The 10,652-nt window shown below is 27.3% G+C and overlaps 1 protein-coding gene across 2 annotated transcripts in view; it reads left to right on the top strand.

Moving 5' to 3' along the window:
• The first annotated feature begins 6,046 nt into the window (after nt 1-6,046).
• Nucleotides 6,047-10,652, top strand: part of LOC111040665 (leucine-rich repeat-containing protein 4C-like) — a 117,147-nt gene continuing 112,541 nt past the window's right edge. For both annotated transcript variants that reach the window (XM_022324655.1, XM_022324654.1), the window contains exon 1: nt 6,047-6,168. The gene's annotated coding sequence lies outside the window, so the exon portion shown is untranslated. The remainder of the gene's footprint in view (nt 6,169-10,652) is intronic.

Raw genomic sequence — 10,652 nt, 5'->3', positions numbered from 1 at the left:
CTATTTATCTTCAATTACTATTTAAAACTAATCTGATTTCTCGGTTCTCACATACCATTTGCAGCTGTTTGAACTACACCACAGCGCGTGTGTCCGACGCAGTCGTCGTTTCAACGATTATTATATTCTCGGCGTTCCGCCTGCAAATAATTTCATGTAACATTATACCCATTTATACGTCTACGACTGTAAAACATTTTGTTTTCAAAACAAAATCATTCTCGCTTTGCCATCGGGTTTATATTTTCATTCGTCGCCGCCGCACCGATATACCTTGGCCATATAATAAATATTGAACGCCGCCGCGCCTATAATATATACGCCTATTATAGTGCTCCGATACGCAGATGAAACGGCCCGGGAAATCGCAGCAGTGAGAACGTTCGCGGTATTGTTTCACGTATTTCATTTCGAACATTTCCAGATTAATTTAATTAAAACACGCGTACGAAATCATCCCGCGTAGGTCCGCGGACGCGGGAAGGCGGCATCGCACGCCCGCGGGCACAGGTCGTGTGTGTGTTCACGCGAATTCCCGAACTCGTGCGTCCGCTCGCGGAGGTCTCTCGAGTTTTGTAATAGAGACGGATATACTATTATTTTGATCAGAATTATTATTGATGCGACGTTTAGTTTCAACCGTCCCTGTGAACTACAACGCGCACAACTTTCTCCATTTATATCATAATATGATATTGTGTTTTGAGGAAGCCACGTCGGGCGCGTCTATACATATTGTCTCCTCGAGGCTCGTCAGGAGGGATTTGCCGAATTATTGCGCACGCACATCGTCGGCAGTTTTGTTTCACTCGACGTGAAGTTACACCGGAAAACCGCGGTTTACAGCCAATGGCCCGACGACCGTGGTATATACAACACCCAAAGGCTGTCGAACTTGCGCCGGGAAGACAATTTTTTTCTCCTTATCTCCCAAGCAACATTTCGGAAGCACGTTCAACTATCGTTTAGAAAACAAAATATGTAAATCATTTACATCGGACTCGGCCCGTTTCCTCCGGACCGCATCGTAAATCGTCGCCGTAATGTATACGTAGTTATCTACGCGGAAACCGTCGAAACAGTTATTCGTTTGAAAATTTGATACGTATTAAAACTATATCATTATACATATGTGTTCGATGTACTACACATTGACAATATATCATTATATAGGTAGGTATAATGTAATATATACGCCGTACGCGTAGGTATATAATTTTAATTTCACTAAAAGGTTTTTATGTAATAATTTATCTTCTTGCGATATTTTCAAATCCCTAGATTTAATACATTTGTTTAAACTGTCTAATATGTTATTGTAATAAATGCTTTGATAATCCTAAATAACAATGATATTATGTATTCTAGTATAATATATTTTAAATTGTAAGTTCCCAAAAAGTAATGTACAGAGTACTTTATCAATCACGAAACAGTCGTTATCTCGCGGTGAAAGTATACGTTATCATGTTACCCATGTGTTTTTGAGAACAATTTTCTTATACAAATTCAAGTTTTAAAAATTAAAAACACGAAATTTTTTTTTAAGTTTCACTATAATTATTGTTAATGTAATATTTATTTATTTATTATTTTTTTTCTTTCAATGGCGTACGTTTTAAAATTAAATTCAAATTGAAAATCGAAACAGTAGTTACAATTAGTGGTAAACTTATAAACGTTTACGTATTAAATTAGCAGTAAAGTGTGCAAACAATGTGTTACAAAGCACGTAAATTTACCACTAGGAAATGGGTAATTCGTAATAAAAAAAAATCATTCTGTATTAGTGTTCTGAGCGTATAATATGTTAAATCGACGGTGTGATATGGCTAAATGTACGGAGGATGGTAAACGGTCTCATTTGTATACGTTTGGTGGTGTGTGTGATCGTACAACGTATACATATTATATGATGCGGACGGATTCTATACAAATACAAAACCAAATATGAAATAATAAATTACACGAAATAAAATAGGCGGAGACACGCTCATTTATTATTATTTTAAGTGTCTTATTTTTCATTGGTCAATATTGATCAGGTTGTCATGTAATCAAAATATTTAAATTATAAATATTTCTCTGAATATTATTGATCGTGCAAAATGATACCGTTTTCGTTCTTATACGAGTATTATATTTTATAACTTTATAAGTTGCAAATAGTATATAGAATCCTATTTATTTTTTTTAATTATAATCAACTAACTGTCACAACATTTTATACCTAACCCAAACGTTGGTTTGTATATTTTATTCTAAGAAGTGCGGATCATTTTTAGATAAGATTGATATTTTTTTTCGTAGTGTCCGCTAGCACCTAGCAACATTTAGCCAAAACTCTTGGTTAAAAACGTTCCCAAAAAACAACATTTGACTATACAGACTAGGCTTTATAAAAAAAAAATATTGAAAAACAATCAACCATTATAATACTACCATTGTTCAATTCCACTGATATTAATTATAATTTTTATAGTTCATTAATTAATTTTAATATTATTTAAATTCTTGGGTATAAGACTTATTGCAATCTGTCTCTTACTACTTATCAGCTTACTTATTGTCTTGATACTTGTATAGTTGCATAAAAGTCTGTTCTTTTAGTATATTTTTATAATATTAAAATAATGTTCTGCTTTAAATACATCTTGTATAAAAGCTTAAACAATAAATAAATAATGTATGAAGAAACACAAACATAATAAATCTCGAGAAAAATTCTTTAATTAATAAATAAGTATTAAGTTTCTATATTTATGATAATTATTTATATTGTTTCTATTAAAAAGAAAAATTGTTTTCAAAAATTAAATCACCTCACAATTCATTTTTCCTGTATGAACTAGAGACTTTTATTCGAATTTTGATCCGACCAAAGTTCATTGAAGCATATTGTGTAAACTTTTAAATATAAGAAATTATCATAAATCTCTTGTTATATTACATGTTTATACTTTATTTTTGTGGTTATAATTTTGTAATCCAATAGTTATTACCGGTAATTAATTGCCTTTAAGTATCTTGGATTACCTAAGATACCATTATGATAACTTGCCTTATTCACCAAAGTATATAAAGAGATAAATTAAAGATGATAACTGCTCATACTTTTGCGATTAAAAAGCACGAAACTTTTACTCCTTACCTAAGTTTTTGATTACTACATATTTCACTCAAATTCAATAAACAACTTGTTAATGCGTTGGCGTGTTAGGACTTAGAAGCTTATAGCTCATGCTATAAATAAACAGAATAATAACTATATAATATACACAATATATGCCCAAAGTAAATGCTGTAAAAAGTTACCCGACTCTTGTAAAATTTGAACGTAGACATCAAGACGTAGTATACATATTGTTATTATTATGAACTATTAATAGTATCAATATTCTCAGAAAAAAATCTTAACGGCACATTACAGTAGCCGATCATTAGAACAATGTGCATACAGTTGAATTAAGAATCACGATTATATACTCGTATATATTATTAGATACAATAATTTATTTCACAAGTAATATAATTTTGATATTATATCTGTACAATTTATATGCACATTGATTTGTATTATGTTCCACTTTTTAGAACATGTTTTTATTCTATTTTATAATTTTATAAAACCATTTTTAAGGAAAATTATCCTTAGTACAAATATTTTAATAACTAAGAAACTACTAATTTAAATTTGGAATTAGCAACATCAGCGTTTTCAAAAAAATTATCCAATTAATTATTTACAGTAAAAAAGGGAGTTCTCATTTGAAAATTAGAAGTTTGTTGCACAGGATCTATACGGACTCCTTAAGTAGTTATATACAAATTCAAAAATTCGAAAAATTGTCTTAGAGTATATATTTGAAATTCTAAAAATCAGAATTTGAATAAATTCATGGCTAAAAGAAAAAATAGGGATGATAATGATCTGTGAAACACCAATAACACCATGTATATAAAATTATGTAAATCTGGTGTATTATATAGGTGGAAAATAATTTCAATATAATTGAATGTCATTCATTTGATAGAATGTGCTAGGTATATAATCATCAATATGACAAAATGTTGATTTAACTCATTAAAATGTATTGAAAAAAGAATCTTATATATTATACTTTCTATTAAATAAACTCACTTTATCATCCAGATATGTTTTTCAAAGGTAGTCATAGTTCAGCATATCATATTTCCATGTTTACAGTATAATTATAAAGCACTCGTTAAAGCCTAGAGGCGAACATTTGAGACAAGTATTGTCCACATCCAATCTTCTTGTAATGGTTAACTAAATATTATCAACGTTTCATTTTGTTGATGGTTAGTTAAGTTTGTGATACGTTTACAATATAGTTTTTATTTGTATTAACTTTTTCCATGAACACTTTAACGGTTAGTAGAGCTTTTAAAGTTTCATACAGTACTTTTAAAGATCGGAATCCAAAAATCGATTCTAATCTATGAAGAGGTAATTCTCTCAATCGTTTCTCTAAGCATTAGGAAAAAACTAACGACAGCTGTAGAGAAATTTAGAAGTAATATCAGAAACAACTAGTAATGTTTTTTCGAATGCAATTATTTATGATTGCTTTTAATACAATATCAATACTGTACGCTGGGATGAATACAACGAGACAAGTGTTGTGCACCATGTTTCTTTATTATATGTGTACCTACCATAATACCAAAACAGTTTCAATATTAATTTATTAGAGTTTTTTTAACATAATGTTATAAAATGTTTTAGCTCAAAGACGACAAATAAGAATAGATTTTGACATCGATCTTACACAATTAATAATTTATATTAATTTAATAACGATTGTGGTAGTCATGTTTTAAGACATTTCATTTTTAAATTGGGTTGATTTAAATATTTAACATTATTTTGATAATTGATGCAATATTACAGTACCTGCCTCTGTGATTGTAATTGTATAATATTTATTTTCATACAAAGCCGTTCTGACTTCGTTAATCATTATTAACAAAGTTTAAATAAAAGAAAAGCGTAACAATGCCTTACATCTATAAGCACTTTACTGATTTGATATTACCCAATTTTCCATTTATGTTTTTATGAAATAAATATTAAACGTTACAGAAATGAAAGTTGAGTACAATATTTTAATAACAAAGTATCGCGTAATAAAATGAGAATAAAAAACGAATTGTACTGGAGTTTAAATGCCCAAATCCTGTTTCGAGAATTTACAATGACTGAAATTCGTGACATTTTGTTCTCAGACGAAAAAGCTTTTATTTATAAAATAATTCATTTTATTTAAAACAAATACTGCTTTGGTTATTAAATTTTGTATTGTCATTTAACTACATAATAAAAATGCATTTAAATATATGTATAAATATTTTTATGTATATACCTAACATGCATAAGCACTTAAGATCTTTACAACGTTCTAAAAACGGTGTAAACAAAGCTTTAATCAGAATAATTGGTTTTCGATTGTGATGAATACTTAATCATATTTTTACTATACAATTAAATATCAGAATAAACCTCACACCCGCACTGATAGGAGAGCGGGAAATCACCAAAATTCCCGTCATCTGATCTCTGGTATACTATGAAGTTTATTTTTTAATTGATTGGTTTAATTTGGGTAACTATGTATTTGATTTTTGATTTTATTTTAAATATTATTGAAAACTAGGTATAGTTTAACGATAAAAATATATTTTAAATTGTCTCAAATTTAAACTACATCTAATAATTTCCAACGGTATTAAAGAATCACCGAAACTTTGAAAACACGACTACAAAACATGATTATGCTAAAAAAGTTAAACATTAACAGTTGAATAAATTTCATACAGCATACTTTCAATCATTAATGGTGTGACCTATTGCTTTTTATTATTCTTTTTTTAGAATACTTAGAATATCCAAGTATTAATTAGAGTACCATTGTCTGATTGTTTTTTCAATACAATATATATGTTTTAGGAAAATATTGTGTACCTATAATAATTTATCTACTGGCTTACATATACCTATGTACCTGCACCTATTAAATCGAAATTTGCGTGTATTAATATTTAGTTTAATAATTTCAGATACAAATCGAATATACACTTTTCAGACAAAGATTCGATCGGCTTCGCAGAAAACCAAAATCGTTTATTAAGTACGCAGCCATGTAGGTAAGGCAAACCACATTTGAATACCTTTTTAAAATAACAACATTTAAATATTTATGAAAGTATGTATAGTATAATAAATAAGTGATAAATAATAATTGACAATTTTGATTCAATAAAATATGTGAGAATATTTTTTATCGTTTTCAATGTTGACATAATATACTGTGATGCTAACAATAAGAGTGTTCAAAGATATTTAAGTGACGAATTTCAAATTTAAACGACCAGAACATATAGGTGCTTGACTTGTCCCCGACCGCAGTTATTTTCACCAGTCATTGTCACAGTTGTTAATTGTAATACATAGGTAGTTACTAGTTATATAGTCCGAGTAGGTGCAGTAGCTAGCCCGATTTCTATAAATCAGACACATACCTTTATTTTAATTGTCATTCACTAGGCAATTCCTGTATTTACCTCTAAAAATACAATATAAAATATATTTGCTATTTAAGTGTGTGTGTACAGCAATGAACCTAACGCACAAGTTGTTTTGATGGTATTTTTCAAACAATTACATTTTATATTTACGAGTGTTTTATTTTTTAAAAGCAAAAAGCCATCTGTACTTAACATAGTGTGTAAATCGCTTTTTAAATTTAAAATTAATTATACTGAATGTTATATTCTAATTTAAACAGTTTTTATTCATTTTGGATTTTAATGTTTTTTTATTCGGAATATAACTATTGTAGATATTGTTTAATGTTGATTACAACATATTCATATATTTATTTTATAGATAAGCAATCATTGTATGTACCAAACGTTGGTATGAAATATAAGTAGAATACTTTAAAAATAATAATAAAATACAATTATTATTATTACTAATACAATTAGCTGTTACGCAATTTGTTGTTTTAATAGTGTGTAATAGAACAATATTTGTATTATTTGATTTATAACATTATATTTATGTATAGTATTATTATTATAAAATAAAATCACATTTGATACATAAATAAATTTGAAACCCAATACATTTATGAAATTGTTAATTGATTATATTCTAAAGTCTCAAACAACAAACTAAGTACCTACGAACATTTCAATTTCGTATATTGTCAAGTTATCTTCGATTATGCACTTATAAAATATGTTAAATGTATTAAAGCCACTAGAATTGCCTTTTGCCCTATAGTTACGCTGTAAGTTACTATAAAATACATTTAACCCTTTATTCAACTCGCTTGTAGCATTCAATTATTTGAATTATTGGTCAAGACCTTTCGATTACCGTAGAGTACGTTATATAGTGACATTGTCAAGTTCACTGTACAAAGTCCCGAGGGAGGTTGAACTAACGGCATAGTAAGTTCTTAACCAACGCTTTGTTGACTATAATATGATTGCGTTCTTCTCCTTCTACGCGTCCTAAAATGTCTGTTACATCAAGTAAATATTTTAATAGTAAAGTAGAAATTATAGTTTTCTTTTATATATATACACCTAGGCCATTTCACTAAAAAAAAAATCCGAGTTTATTATATATCATTATTAATGTATAAGTTACACATATGTGACCAATTTAACCAACTAAAATATTATTATTTAAGTGTTCTTAGTACCTGCCTACTATTACAAAAAAAATATTGTCAGACAATCATCAAGTTTCCGAAATTTATTTTTAATTATTAATAATAATATTCATTTATTTTTCAATTAATAATTTTGCAATACATTGTGATAAAATTAAAATAACAGAAATTGGTCAGTTCCAAGCCACTGGCTGTGTGTGTGTGATAGTTTATAGTATAGTATTAAATTGAAAAAAATAGTGAGTTGTACATATGTGAGAAGAAATAGATATTTAATAGTAATGAATCACCAAACAATAAAAATGTTATGAATTAAAAATAAGATATAATAATATTGGTGAAGTAAATGTTAACGAATATAGATAAATAAAATAAAAGGAGAAAAACGTATAGTAAAAAAATAATAAAGTGTTTTTACAATAATAAGATATTACGTTATAATGTTTAGTGTACTTTAAAAAACTAGTCCTACTCTACATAATATTATATATAATGGTGGGAATAATTTTTTTGAATAGTTAGAATAATACAATTTATAAGGGTTAAGTTAAAAATTTAACTCAGAAATTTCCAAATACATAATCCGGTCCCGATTGTGTAGCAATTTAGGAATAGTTAAATTTATATTGTGCTTAAATGGGTACAATGAGAATGATTTGGTAATATTATGTTATAATATGTATGCTTATATAATAAGGTACCTACAAACATATAATAAATGATGCGAAGAATTATTAAATATTTTAATTCATTTAAGTGTTGATTTGGCTTAGTTTGTTGAATAGATATGTAATTTAAGAGTTAAGGGGGCCTCAAATGTATTGGTATGAGTTTCATAAGCAGGGCCCCAAAGGCCATTTCCGTATGTAATTATAGATTGCACTATACCGTAGTTATATTATTAAACAATTTATTTAGGTTATTATTACTCAAAATATTTTTTAAATACTTAAATACATAAAACGTGGCTTATGTTAATTTTTAAGCTGTCGTATATTATATGTATATTCTATTTGCGACAATCATAATATGTATAGACCTTTAGTAAATATTTATATTTAATTGCAATTTTGTCATAAATATACGGGCAATCGCCTACTCAGTTTTTTTTATAAGGATTACAAGATTCATTATGTAAAATAAATTTTGTGATTTCCAAATTTTTAGATTCTGAGCTGAGTGATGAATGTATTGATTTTACAATGATGTGTATTTTCGTATATATATATTTTTTTTGTGTTTGTCGTCAGTCGTCACAGTTTCTTGCAGTAAAAGTGCTTCGATTTTCTTCAACATCATATTTTCTGCTAGGAAACTGAATCCAGTTGGTACATTCGGGATGTCAAAATTTAAAATTCTCAATTGATTTCAAAATCAACAGGAAAAAGAAACAAAAAATTAAGGAAAAACTGGAATTTGTAAGCAAAACCATTTTTTGAAAAAAATCGATTTTGGTTTCTAATGTAGCTCTAGCAAAAGACCCTAGATACATGAAATTTTCACTGCATATTTGCGTAAGCATTTAGTATACACCATACTATTTTCAAAATATTTTGATTTGTATTGAACTATTTCTGGCACATGAAATGTTCGATTATTATTTGTTTTTTTTAAGCCGAAGTCGATAAAAATATTTTCGCTTCGTCGAAAAGCTTGAAAATGTAATACAAAGTTCTTTATAAGTTATTGTTGATGGATATTTAAAAAAAAATTGAGTGTAAATCCACAAAAATCGCGAAAAATAGCAAATAATATTTAGTTAGAAATTTATAAAAAATTGTCTATTTATAACTAAGATATAGAAATTTAATACAAGATTTCTTTCAAGTTTGTCTACCTTTATCAAAAAATAATGTCTATCGTAAGTCAAATTAAATTTTTATGAACGTTTGAAGTTGAAATTTTTACAACATTGGATGTTCACTCGATTTCTAGATTTCTCACCTTATTTTGACTCGTTTTAAGCTGTTGATGGACATTTTCAATTTTAATTTTTTTTTCTATAAATGTCAATAAAATTTTATTAGTTGGGTCTAAAAGCTTGATAATTTAATACAAGACTCTTGATATATTGTTACAATAGAAGTTGAAAAATATAATAATAATAATTTTTATAAACATTTAAAGTTCAAATTTTGATAATATTTATCAAATTGAAAATGATGTTTTAGTTAAAAATGTATAACATTTTCAATGTTCATAGCTAAGGATTGAAAATTTAAAGCAATGTTCCACTTAAGCAGTTTTTCCTGTAACTTAGAAATCTAAAAATATATGAATATGGTTATTTTTATAGACGTTTTAAGTTCAAATTTGGACAAAATTGCATATTACAAAGAATAACGTTTATAATTTTGTTGTAATTCGGTTCCAAAACAGCCCAATTTTACATACATATATTTAATATTTTTCCAGCATCATTGATGATTTAAGAATAATATTAATTCAATTTACCGTCTACCATATTCATAATGAGTAATACCAGTGTAAAATATCCTTAACTGACATACCGTCTCCGTTCAGAATCGTTTTTCGTATACAATGATTTGATATCATTGTATATCCCTTTTTTATTTTAAATTGAAGACATTTTGATTTATCGTAGGTAATTAATTTTTAGTGAACTGTTATCAAAATATAAAATAATATTGGTTAATAATAATTATATATAAATTCTGATTATCAATTTTAAAATTATTGTTTTAGTCAATCTATTTAGCTAATGACGATTAACTATTATTGAATATTGGAAGACACATAATATTTACATATAATGTATAGTCTTGTATTATTTTAATTTTTTACGAGTACATACTTTTTTCTTGTAACATTTCAATGGATTGGATTTTATTTTGATTAAATGTTCAAAACAATGATTGATTACGAAAATATACGAAGGGTCCAATTGTTTTTATAGTATAGGGTTTTATTAGTGGAACATGT

This window comes from Myzus persicae, unplaced genomic scaffold (genome assembly GCF_001856785.1).
Source record: "Myzus persicae strain clone G006 unplaced genomic scaffold, MPER_G0061.0, whole genome shotgun sequence".
NCBI lineage: Eukaryota > Metazoa > Arthropoda > Insecta > Hemiptera > Aphididae > Myzus > Myzus persicae.
The sequence above is the reverse complement of the archived record's forward strand: the minus strand, read 5'-3'. Positions and strand labels throughout refer to the sequence as shown.